The sequence below is a fragment of the Grammomys surdaster genome, unplaced genomic scaffold, assembly GCF_004785775.1.
Source record: "Grammomys surdaster isolate TR1022 unplaced genomic scaffold, NIH_TR_1.0 931, whole genome shotgun sequence".
In the NCBI taxonomy this organism is placed as follows: Eukaryota; Metazoa; Chordata; class Mammalia; order Rodentia; family Muridae; genus Grammomys; species Grammomys surdaster.
Genome location: NW_021605350.1, coordinates 441,523 through 454,361, shown reverse-complemented (window position 1 = coordinate 454,361; position 12,839 = coordinate 441,523). Strand labels below are relative to the sequence as shown.

The window sequence follows — 12,839 nt, the reverse complement described above, 5'->3', positions numbered from 1 at the left end:
AGGTAGGGGGAGAGTGGGCAGCCTTGTCTAGTCCCTGATCTTAGTGGGATTGCTTCAAGTTTCTCTCCATTTAGCTTGATGTTGGCTACTGGTTTGCTGTAAATTGCTTTTACTATGCTTCAGTATGGGCCTTGAATTCCTGATCTTTCCAAGACTTTTATCATGAAGGGATGTTGAATTTTGTCAAATGCTTTCTCAGCATCTAGTGAGATGATCATGTGGATTTTCTCTTTGAGTTTGTTTATATACTGGATTACATCGATGGATTTCTGAATATTGAACCATCCCTGCATTCCTGGGATAAAACCTACTCGATCATGGTGAATGATTGCTTTGATGTGTTCTTGGATTCTGTTTGCTAGATTTTTATTGAGTATTTTTGCATCGATGTTCATAAGGGAGATTGGTCTGAAGTTCCCTTTCTTTGTGCGGTCTTTGTGGGGTTTGGGTATGAGTGTGATTGTAGCTTCATAGAATGAATTGGCTAGTGTTCTTTCTGTTTCTATTTTGTGGAATAGTTTGAAGAGAATTAGTAATAGGTCTTCCTTGAATATCTGATAGAATTCTGCACTAAAACCATCTGGTCCTGGGCTTTTTTTGGTGGAGAGACTTTTAATGACTGCTGCTATTTCCTTAGGGGTTATGGGACTGTTTAGATGGTTTATCTGCTCCTGATTTAACTTTGGTACCTGGTATTTGTCTAGGAAGTTTTCCATTTCATCCAAGTTTTTCATTTTTGTGGAGTATAGGCCTTTGTAGTAGGATCTGATAATTTTTTTTAATTTCCTCAGTTTCTGTTATGTCTGCCTTTTCAGTTCTGATTTTATTAATTTGGATACTGTTTCTGTGCCCTCTGGTTAATCTGGCTAACAGTTTATCTATCTTTTTGATTTTCTCAAAGAACTAGCTCCTGGTTTTGTTGATATTTTGTATTGTCCTTTCCGTTTCTATTTGGTTGATTTAAGCCCTGAGTTTGATTATTTCCTGCCTTCTACGCCTCTAGGGTGTATTTGCTTCATTTTGTTCTAGAGCTTTTAGTTGTGCTGTCAAGTTGTTAGTGTGTGCTCTCTCCAGTTTCTTTTTGTAGGCTCTTAGATCTATGAGTTTTCCTCTTAGCACTGCCTTCATGGATTTCCACAAGTAATGTTATGATGTGTCCCCATTTTCATTGAATTCTAAAAATTCTTTAATTTATTTCTTTATTTCTTCCATGACCAAGTCATCATTGAGTAGAGAGTTGTTCAATTTCCATGTGCATGTGGGTTTTCCATTGGTTTTGTCATTATTAAAGACCAGTCTTAATCCGTGGTGATCTGATAAGATGCAAGGTATCATTTCAATCTTTTTGTATATGTAGAGGCCTGTTTTGTGACCAGTTATATGGTCTAGTTCGGAGAAGGTACCATGAGGTGCTGAGAAAAAGTATATTCTTTTGCTTTAGGTTGAAATGTTCTATAGATGTCTGTTAAGTCCATTTGGTTCATAATTTCTGTTAATTTCAAAGTGTCTTGGTTTAGTTTCTGTTTCCATGATCTGTCCATTGCTGAGAGTGGGGTGTTGAAATCCCTCACTATTATTGTGTGAGGTGTAATGTGTGTTTTGAGATTTTAGTAAAGTGTTTTTTATGTATGTAGGTGCCCTTGCATTTGGAGCATAGATGTTCAGAATTGAGAATTCACCTTGGTAGATTTTTCCTTTGATGAGTAGGAAGTGTCCTTCCTTATCATTTTTGATTAATTTTGGACGAAAGTCTATTTTATTTGATATTAGAATGGCTACTCCAGCTTGTTTCTTGGGACCATTGGCTTGGAAAATTGTTTTCTACCCTTTTATTCTGAGACAGTGTCTGTCTTTGTCACTAAGGTGCGTTTCTTGTATGCAGCAAAATTCTGGGTCTTGTTTGTGTATCCAGTCTGATAGTCTGCATCTTTTTATTGGGGAATTGAGACCATTGATGTTAAGAGATATTAAGGAAAAAAGATTGTGGCTTCCTGCTATTTTTGTTATTAGAGGTAGAATTATGTTTGTATAGTTATCTTCTTTTGGGGTTGTTCGAAGATTACTTCCTTGCTTTTTCTAAGTTGTAGTTTCCCTCCTTTTGTTGACGTTTTCCATCAATTATCCTTTGAAGTGCTGGGTTTGTGGAAAGATATTGTGCAAATTTGGTTTTGTCATGGAATATTTTGGTTTCACCATGTATAGTGATTGAGAGTTTTGCTGGTTATATTAGTCTGGGCTGGCATTTGTGTTCTCTTGGAGTCTGTATGATGTCAGTCCAGGATCTTCTGACTTTTATAGTCTCTGGTGAGAAGTCTGGTGTAATTCTTATAGGTCTGCCTTTATATGTTACTTGACCTTTTTCCCTTCCTGCTTTTAGTATTTTTTTCTTTGTTTTGTACATTTGATGTTTTGATTATTATGTGACGGGAGGTATTTCTTTTCTGGTCTAGTCTATTTGGTGTTCTGTAGGCTTCTTGTATGTTTATGGGCATCTTGTTCTTTAGGTTAGGGAAGTTTTCCTCAAAAATTTTGTTGAAGATATTTACTGGCCCTTTAAGTTGGGAATCTTCACTATCATCTATACCTATGATCCTTCAGTTTGGTCTTCTCATTGTGTCCTGGATTTCCTGGATGTTTTGAGTTAGGAATTTTTTGCATTTTGCATTTTCTTTGACAACTGTGTCAATATTTTCCATGGTATCTTCTGTGCTTGAGATTCTCTCTTCTATCTCTTGTATTCTGTTGGTGATGCTTGCATCTATGACTCCTGATCTCTTTCTTAGGTTTTCTATCTCCATAGTTGTCTCACTTTGAGATTTCTTTATTGTTTCTATTTCCATTTTCAAATCCTGAATGTTTTTGTTTAATTCCTTCTTTGTGTTTTCTTGCAGTTCTTTAAGGGATTTCTGTGATTCCTCTTTAAAGGTTTCTACCTGTTTACTTGTACTGTCCTGTATTTCTTTAAGGGAGTTACTTATGTCCTTCTTACAATCCTTTTTCATCATCATGAGAAGTGATTTTAATTCTGAATCCTGCTTTTCTGTTGTGTTGGGGTTTCCAGGGCTTGCTATATTGGGAGAACTGGGTACTGATGATGCCAAGTAACTTTGGTTTCTGTTTCTTATGTTCTTGCACTTGCCTTTCGCCATCTGGTTAACTCTAGTGTTGCCTGCCCTCACTGTGTAAGACTGGAGTCTGTATTTCTGGTTATCTTGCTTGTGGCAGAGCTCCTCAGAGTCCAGATGTCTCTGTGGTCTTATGATCCTAATTTCCTGGGTGGAAGAAGTCCTGGGACTCAGGCCAACTCTTGGATCTGGAAATCCTTCTGCTCTGTGTGCAGTGGTTCCTCTCTGATGGCTCAGGATACAATGTCTCCCAAGTGCAAACCAGCTTAGTGTCTGCTGCTCTGAGTGCAGTGGTTCCTCTAGGATGGCTCAGGATTCAGTATCTCCACAGGAGCAGACCAACTCTGTGCCTGCACCAGCCCAAAGGACCAGGCAGGGGAAGAAGGGAAGTGGAATTCCAGAGGGGTGGGGTTTGGGTAGCTCGTGGGTCCTGAGCTTCCCTGGCTCCCAGATGTAACAATGGGGCTTAGGGAGTGAGATGGAGTTCCTACCGGCTGCTCTGAGAGCAGTGGCTCCTCTAGGATGGCTCAGGATTCAGTATCTCCACAGGAGCAAACCAACTCTGTGTCTGCCCCAGCACAAAGGCAGAACATTTCTTTAAGTATTTCTTGGGCATTAGAGATTCCTCTGTTGAGTTGGGAAATTTGGGTTTTGTTTAGTTCTTTACATATTTTGGGTATTAGGTCTGCCAGATGAGGGTTGGTAAAGGTCTTTCTTTTCCCATTCTGTAGGATCTCATTTTGAACTACTGAATGTGTCCTTTGCCTTACAAAAGCTTTTCAGTTTCAGGAGGTCCCATTCACCATTGATCTTAGTGCCTGAGCTATGGGTGTTCTGTTCAGGAAGTTGTTTCCTGTATCAAATTGCTATGGTCATGGTGTCTCTTTACAGCAATAGACTCCAGAGTAAGACATCCTTTTTACACTGGTATGCATTTGTTCAGGAACATTTCTAGCACAGGAGTCCCAGAATCATATGATAGTTCCATTTTTTTTTTTGAGGACTCTCCACTGTGGCAGCACCAGTCTCCAGTTCTTTCAGCAGCATATACTGCTTATTCTTCCTGTATAGTCTTGCCATTATTTATAGTCATTGCCATTATTTCCTTTTTATTCATTATTCAGGAGAAATATTTTTTTATGTTTTTGCTTTGGATTCCTTTTTTTCCCCGTTAAGTTGTAGGAGTTTATTTTCAATAACCTACAGTTGATTAAAAGGGAATTCATGATAAAAATAAAAAATACTTGAGGAAAGATATGGGAATGGACTTTGCACACACACTAAACTAACACTACCTTTGAAACCAATGATTATAGAAAAAAAGGTCTTCACATTAAAATTTTCTTCTTTATGTTTTTTTTTCATTTTTTTGCACAATTACAAAAGAAATAATAAAATCCCTAAAATCTTGATTATTTTTTCTTTTTGTTTTGTTTTGGTTTTGTTTTACTTGGACGAAATGCTCATTTTCCTCTAAATTTATTGACCTGTGGGAGTTTTTATACAATAAAATATTTCAAATGAAAGACTGGGGTTTCCAAAGAAAAAGATGGATCTCTTAAAGGGTACAAAGTATTGTCAGAACAAAGGATGATGGAAAAATGGTTGCAGTCACTGATTATTTCATTATCCTTAGATTCACTCACCTTTCATTCCTCCCCAACCCCAAGCTACACTATCTTTAAGATCAAGAAGAAGGCTTAAATATTTTAAAATACTTAAAATAAAATAAAAATTCACATTTAAAAAGGAAAACTCAAGTCAGGAAATATTTTCCCATCATGCTTTTCTGTGAATAGGTGTCTGGACTAAAACACTGCCGATGTCACAACTGCTTCAAGTTTAATGAAAACTGATTCCCATGACGATAGAATGACAGCTGTAATAGGTGCACTGGGTTTTTGTTTCATTTTACTTAATTTTAAATTCCTGAAATAGGGGAGAGGAGGGAGTTTAGGAATTCATTTCTATTAAAATATGGAAGTTATTGCAAAACCCTAACTGTAAAAATTCACCATTATAATCAGACTTCGCATACAGTAGCTGAGAGAATCCAAACATTGCAGCAAAACTGAATTTTCCTGGCAGGATGCTGACAAATTCCCATCCACTTGCTCTCATGAAAATAAAAACAAAATTCAAAACAAATCATACAGCTAGAATTTTGATATCTGAAATATTGTTAAATAAGTTGTCCATAGGACAACTGGCCCAGCTCTCCCTTATAGTATCTCCAGGTCTATCTCTTTGCAAAGATGTTGGTTTGTTAAGACTTGTGGTCTCTCCCTCCGGTGAGGGCAAGTGAGGCTCAGTTTATCCATCTTCCCCAAACCACACTGTTCCTTTTCACAGAACCTCTGCCGAGACTGGTCAAAACTCATAGTCCTCATCAGTCATATCAATGGCCCAAGCAAACTTCTCTTATTGGGTTTTGTTGTAAATCTTCTCAGTTGGGACCCCCCCACCCCCAGTTTTTGCACCAAGACACTGTGATCCTAGGATCCAGATAATTGAGTTTGGAGGTCCCCAAAGAAATTTGGTTGTTTTCCTCCCGATCTGTGGCTTGAACCTCCAGCTTCATCAGCTGCTCTTCTAGTCTCTGTACAGCCTTCTTTTTTGATTCTCTTCTTGGTCTTTGCATCCTTCATGGCTTTACATCAGCCTTAGCATTTTTCAGGTCCCTTCGAGCATCTGCTAGCTGATCTTTCTTGGCATCAATCTTAGACTGCAAGTTCATCATTGGCTTCTCAAAGGTCTTTGGTGGCGCCCTCTGGTGGTTACAAAGAATTGCAACTGCTCGATTGGCAGGGTTATAAGATAGAATCTTTGCTGGTACATTCTCATCAGGGGTTGTGAGCTCTTTAAGCTGCTGCTGTAGCATGATGGAGGCATTGTAGGTACGGAACACCTTGGCAGTCAAGCCCTCCATGAGATCCTGAAGATGCTTATTTCGAATACCAGTATTAAGTCTTTCAAAAAGATCATCCTCACGCTGTTTATTCTCCATAAAAAGTTGTAAGTTTTTAAAAACTCGTTTCTCAACTGGGACCTTGTTATAGTATCTGATTGAGTCCTTCCCAGGAAAGTCAAATTCCACCACATACTCCTGACCATCCAATTCTGGGTGTAGATTGATGTGTTCCACTCTAAGTGAACAGCAACAGTGACTGCCGTCTCTCCTTCTTCCTTCTCATTGCCTGCTCTCAGAGCAAGCTTATCAATGAAGTACAGTGCTGCAGCTCTCTGTCGAACTGTCATCTCTTTGGACTTCCAGTCTTTCTGATACTGATTTCGGATCTTGTCCACACACTTCTTCAGACATCGAGCTATCTCATACTTCTGCCAGTCTTTCTCACCCTTGATTCGTGAACTGAGATTCAGCATGATGTATTTGATAGAACCTCTGATATTCTTTGTCCAGGAGACCAGCCAAGTAACCTTGTTATCACGTTGCACTTCTGTCCATTTATGTCCAGAAGGAGGGGAAGGAACCTTTGCATCTTTGCTACAGTTGATGATGATGTCCTCAGGCATGATCCTTCCCTTCATCGTACCCATCTTGGGGTGGTTTCCTCGGCCTCAAGAAAGCTTATCTTGAAGTTGGCAATCCGCTCTCTATGATTATCCATTCCACAAAAGCCATATTCTTTCAATAATTCTTTATTTTCTTCTTTAATTTTCAATTTTTTTCCTTGCTCATCTGTTTCCGAGCTTCTGATTGTGCTTTGAAATACTGGCTCATCTGTGTAAAGTCACATTTGCTTAGGTTGGTAATTGTATTTTTTTCATCATTAGTCATTTCCTTTCTCCAATCTTTAAAGAAAATTTTCCTGAATATTTCCTTAGAAGTATATTCAAGGTCAAGCATTTTTGCAAAGAATGTAGCTACTTCTTCTGCTTTGGACTCAGCTTCATTACTTTACCATCATAGTAAAACTTGACACCCTCTGGCAGAGGCTCATGCGGTGGAGCAAAGACAGGCCCTTTATGTTCTAGGAATTTCCACTTGATGCCTTCTGGATGCCATTTTTCTTTATACCATTTCCACGTCTGTTCCTCTTCCTTTCTTGGCTTCTTTTTCTTATTATCTGTCTCAGTGACTTTTTTATCTTTATTCTTGGGCTTTTGAAGTTTGCCATCCTCTTCTTATTCTAGTTTTCGTGGTGGACTAGAGCAGCCTTCTCCTTTATGTTTGCATGCCCAGCAGCTTCAATCTTTTCCTCCTTTCGTTTTCCTTGTCATTTTCCTTGTCTCTGTCTTTATGTTTGTCTTTATGTTTTTCTGAGCTTCCATCTTTGTGTTTGGTTTTCTCTTTCTCTTTGTGTTCCTTTTCAGAATTTTTATGTTCACTGTTGCTATGCTTAGACTTTTCCCGGTCCTTCTCCTTATCCTTCTTGTGCTCCTTATGCCGGTGTTCTCGATCTTTGTGTTTATCTTTGTGTTTGTGAGAATCATTCAATCGGAAATCCGCTTCGATCTGGGAGTCCTTGTGGAGATGGTTCCCGCTCAAGTCGGCCAGCATGTGAACGCTGTGGGCTGAGAGGCAGTGCAGGGGAGAGAGGCAGACGGTAAGCAAGGCCTGAACAGGCGGACAGAGCTCCAGAGAGGCACGAACAGACGGTGACAGCAGCCATGGGCCTGAGACTCTGAGGACAGCTGAGGTGGCAGCTGCAGCAGTGGCAGCAATCTGGCTGACAGACTGCCTGGCGGGCAGGCAGCTAGAACAGACCCCAGCGGCTGTTTAACAGCCTAAGCTCGCTTTCCCACTGTGCTTCGGATTCTATATGAGTGTCAAAAAAGAGAAGAATTTGCAATCCACAAAAGATCATCTAGAAGTCATCAGTCATTTACAGAAGAACGCAGGTTATTGATACCCTGAAACTTTCACTACCATATGAATTTATTTAAAAGAGAATTGGATAATGTTTCTTCTGCTGCTCTGTATTGCCATAATGATGTTCTTCCTGAAGGAACCATGCCTGATCCTGAAGGAATCTTGGCTCCACCTTATGCCTATTCTACGCGGCCAGTCAAGACCCATGGCCAATGAGTTTGTCAGGAACCTGAGGGTCCAGATTGAAAATCTTATAAATCAGTAGCTTTTGTCACTGTCCTGGATCATGTACCACCCCATTTCAAGTAGTCGTTTCAATCACATTGTAGGAGGCTCTGATTTGACCCGCAAGAGATGGAGGTTAGGTCTGTACTGATGATAGCCAGATGACAGAGTAGTGTGAGGCCATATGAATTTTTAGGCATTTAAATATTTAAACATTTTCTGTGATTTCATACTAACTACTGGGTGGTTTTGTTTTGCATACTCACAATATCCAACTTAAAATATAACCCAATATTTGCATGCAATAAAAGGCCTTCTAGAATTTCCTCACTGCATCTCACTCTTTGTATGTGACAATCTTCACCAGAGCACAGGTCACATTGCTTTTTAAAAAGTAATTAAAGTTATTTCTTATTTTAGGTGAAATATAAGACAGAAATAAATATATTGCAGTTCAGTATTATAATTTTGAAAACTTTGAACCTGTATTTATTATTATGTCACTTTGAATGTGATTATTTACAGTGTAGGTTGATTTCAAAATACTTTTAAAAAACTTAATTAACTAATTTTTCTTATTCACTTTACATTGCTCTTACTACCCCCTCCTGGTCATCCTATCCTACAATCCTTCCCCTTCTCCTCTGGGAGGGTGCAGGCCTCACTGGGTATCCCCTCCCCAACCCCTGGCACTGCAATTCTCTAAGTTGCTAGGCTGCATCTCCCATACAAGGCAGCCCAGCTAGTAGAACAAGGACAGGAACAGCTTTTGGGACAGACCCCATTCCAGTTGTTCAGGACCCACATGAAGACCAAGCTGCTCCTCTGCTACATATGATCTGGGAGGCCTAGGTCTAGCCCGTGAATGTTCTTTGGTTGGTGTTTTGGACCCTGAGAGCTCCAAGGGTTCAGGTTAGTTTACTCTGTTGGTATTTCTGTGGAGTTCCTGTCCCTTTCAGGACTCAGTCTTTCCTCCTATTCTTCTGTAAGAATCCCCACGTTCCATCCACTGTTTGGTTGTGTGGGTCTGTATCTGTCTGAGTCAGCTGCTGTGTGTAGCTTCTCAGAGAACAATATGTTCCTGTCTGTAAGCATAGGAGGATATCATTAATAGTGTTATGTATTGGTGCTTGCCCATGAGATGGGTCTCAAGTTGGGCCAGTTATTGGTTGACCTTTCCCTCAGTCTCTGGCCCTCTCCTGTGCCTGAATTACTTGTGGACGGGATAAATTTTGGGTTTAAAATTTTGTAGGTAATGTGTCTCAATAGAGAATCTCCACTGACATTCCTGCCTTGCTACAGGAGGTGGTCTCTTCATATTCCATATCCTCAGTGTAGTAAGTCACAGCTAAAGTCACCCCAATTTTTCTCAATAATATACAGAGATAAGATTGTTTTTGAAACACAGTCTTTCTAGATAGCCCTGGCCATTCTGCAATTCACTTTGAAGACCAGCACAGACTTTTATTCACAGAGGTTCACTTGCCTCTGCCTCCTAAGTTTGAAAAGACATTTTAAATCTTAATATTTGTGTCATGAAATCTTTTAATGTGTATGTATGTATGTATGTATGTATGTATGAGGCTCAACTTTTCCCAATTGCAGGTGCCTATAGGAACATCATAATTACCTTTTCTCCATAGTCCATGGCTGTGTCAGTAGGAGAGAGGGTTTCCATCAGCTCTATGTTCAACCAGAGCCTGTTTTCCTGCTATACTCAGAAGAACCACCTGGCCTGGTACCTCCAGAAACCAGGGAAGCTTCCTAAACTTCTGATATCCTAGGCATCCACATAGACATCTTGAGTTTCTGTTCAATTCACTGGCAGTTGATTTGGAACAGATTGTACTCTCAACATCAGTGGTGTCCATGTTGATCATTGCTGTGTACAATATTATAACTCTCTTCCCATAGTGCTTCACTCTCCAACAAAATCTCTCTTAGTATGACCAGTTGAATGCTGTGGTCACTTCTATTATCTGCCTGGCAGTCAGTGTGCCTTGTGCTTTGATGATCAAAGTTTTCACTCTAAAAAGAAATTAATAAGCATAATGCCTCCAGGATTCATGGAACATAATAGAGATAAGTTCTCTGTGTAAGTTGCTATTTTTTTCCTGTAACATTTTCCCACACTGATTCTGGCTGGAACAGAATTATAGTTCTAGAATTTAGAATCCAACATAGGACTCCATGGCCTGAAGTTAAGATGTTGGCAGCCTACAATTCCATATCAGGGCTTTAAGGATTTTAAGAATCAGTTAATTGGTTGATTGTTAAACATCAATTGATTGATTAATTAATTAATTTTATGTGCTCTAGTGTTCTGCCTGTATGTATGTCTTGCACCTTTTGGAAACAGTGCCCAAACAAACACGATTTAGAGTTGAGCCTGTCAGCCAGTGACTGAAGCAGCAGCTTCTTCCTCTGTATGCAGCCTGGGAATCAAACACTCTCCTCTCTGTCCTCAAATCAGTGACTCTTGCCATATTCAACTAGACTTGTGAGTCCTGGAGACAATTCAAGGGCTAAGGTGTCCTTGAATTATTTTTGAGAGGTAGTTCTTTGAGTCAAGAATAAGTATTTTTCAGTACTTTTGAATATCTTCTTAGTATGATTTTAAAGGTTACTTGACATGAAACATTCTCAATTTTATGCCTGTGTCCATTGCAGAAGTAATTGTTTGGGAATAATTTAAGAATGTTAATTTCATGTTAACCATTGACATTCTTCAAATAGACGATCTTTAATTTCCAATAATTAACTTATTTTTCTTTATTGAATTTCTGACATCACCTCTGAGTAAATATTACCTAATTATAAAATTTAACAGTGTCTCAGTTATTTTGTAAAATAATAAACATACTTACAGTAATCGTGGTAAATTTTGTCATATCAAAGTACATGAATTTGGCAGCAAGTTGACACTGAATAAGAATGAAACTGAACCATATTCACCTGTCAAAATCCCACAGTGTCCATGGATTTGGGATATGGACAGAACACACAGGCAGTAGCTGAGCCTCAGAGGGCACTTACATACCAGCTCTGCTCCTTGTCTCCTGTCCTTGCTAAAAGAGTCAATTGTATCGACATATACTCATAATACATAGTGTTGTGTTTCATAAAAGTAATTTTTTTTAAGATCATTATATATAAACCACATTTATACCCCATCTGGGTGAGCTTTTATGTCAATTTCACTCAAGCTAGAATCATCTGAGTGGGGGATACCTCAACTCAAAAAAATTATAAATATGACTGGGCTGTGGGTATACATGTAGAGAATTTCTTAATTTTCTCTTTATGGGGGAGGATCTAGTCTGTTGTTGTTGGGGACAGGTTTTGGTGTTGGACCTGAGTTCTACAACAAAGCACACTCAGCAAGCCATCAGAGGGAAGCCAGTAAGCAGCACTCCCCCATGGTTTCTGGTCAGCTCCCTCCTCTGAGTTCCAGCTCTGTTTCAGTTTTTGCTGACTTCCCTCAGTGATACACTGTTTTCTGGAAGTGTAAGGAGAATATATTCTTCCATCTTGGTTATTATATTTCACCATAGCCATAGTAATCCTAACTAAGACACATCCCTTACCCTTCTCTTTCTGTTCCATGTTTTGTTTCCCACAAATTTTCTTCCTTCTTCTAGATTTCCTTATACACACACACTACAATTGTGTTTATATTTATACAATTATGCCTAAAAATCCAAGATTTATGAATTAGAGTCGTAGTTTTGTTTCTAAGTCATTTGTCCACCCCCTGCTTCTTCATCATGGGTCACATATCACTCTGAAGTCTCCTTATCAGCTCTCGAATGTGAAGACCCAGAAACCTCACACCATACTAAATAAGTATGATTTTGTGTTGATAGTCTGTACCTTCCAGGCTTTTATCTCATATTTATGACTAAATTTAATATTTATAAAGGGGAAATCCATGGCCCCATGTAAATAGTATGCTAACTAATGCCAATGTATTCCTTAAAAACAAATTGACCAACTCAGTTTGGAGTCCATGAATACAGTAGAACATTACAACATCGCAGAACAGATACAATTGTTTATGTTTTGTGTATATCTTCCTACAGGTATAATATCCCTTTGTGGATTATTCTTCTGTATTAGTTACTTTTCTATTGGTGTGATAAACACCATGAGCAAAGCAACTTATTAAGAAGGGTTAATTTGGAAGTTCAGAGGGTTAGACTGTATCAAAGTAGAAAGAAGGCAGCAGGTGGAAGACTTGATAGCTGTAGCAGAAGCTCAAGTATCATTTCAACTGCATGTATATGTATGTATGTATGTATGTATGTATGTATGTATGTATGTATGCATGTGCCTGTATGTGCATGTACCATGTGTGTGCTTAATTAGCATCATAAATCACTGAGAATCATGTGAATGCTTGGAATGAATCAATTCTGAGTCTTTTATTAGAGAAGCAAGTTCTCTTAACTATTGAGTTGAGTCTCCACCCCAAAACTTTCTTTTAAAAATATTTTTCTTTTTTCATTTTCTCCATTTCTTCTCTCCTTTCTACCTGTCTCTTACCTCCCTGACTCAATATTCCTTCTTTTTGTCTGCATTCTCTTCTCTTCTCTTCTCTTCTCTTCTCTTCTCTTCTCTTCTCTTCTCTTCTCTTCTCTTCTCTTCTCTTCTCT

The 12,839-nt window shown here is 38.9% G+C and overlaps 1 pseudogene; it reads right to left on the bottom strand.

The window, feature by feature from the left end:
* Nucleotides 1–5,341: 5,341 nt before the first annotated feature.
* LOC114634304 lies at nt 5,342–7,177 on the bottom strand (annotated as a pseudogene).
* Between the last annotated feature and the right edge of the window lie 5,662 nt (nt 7,178–12,839).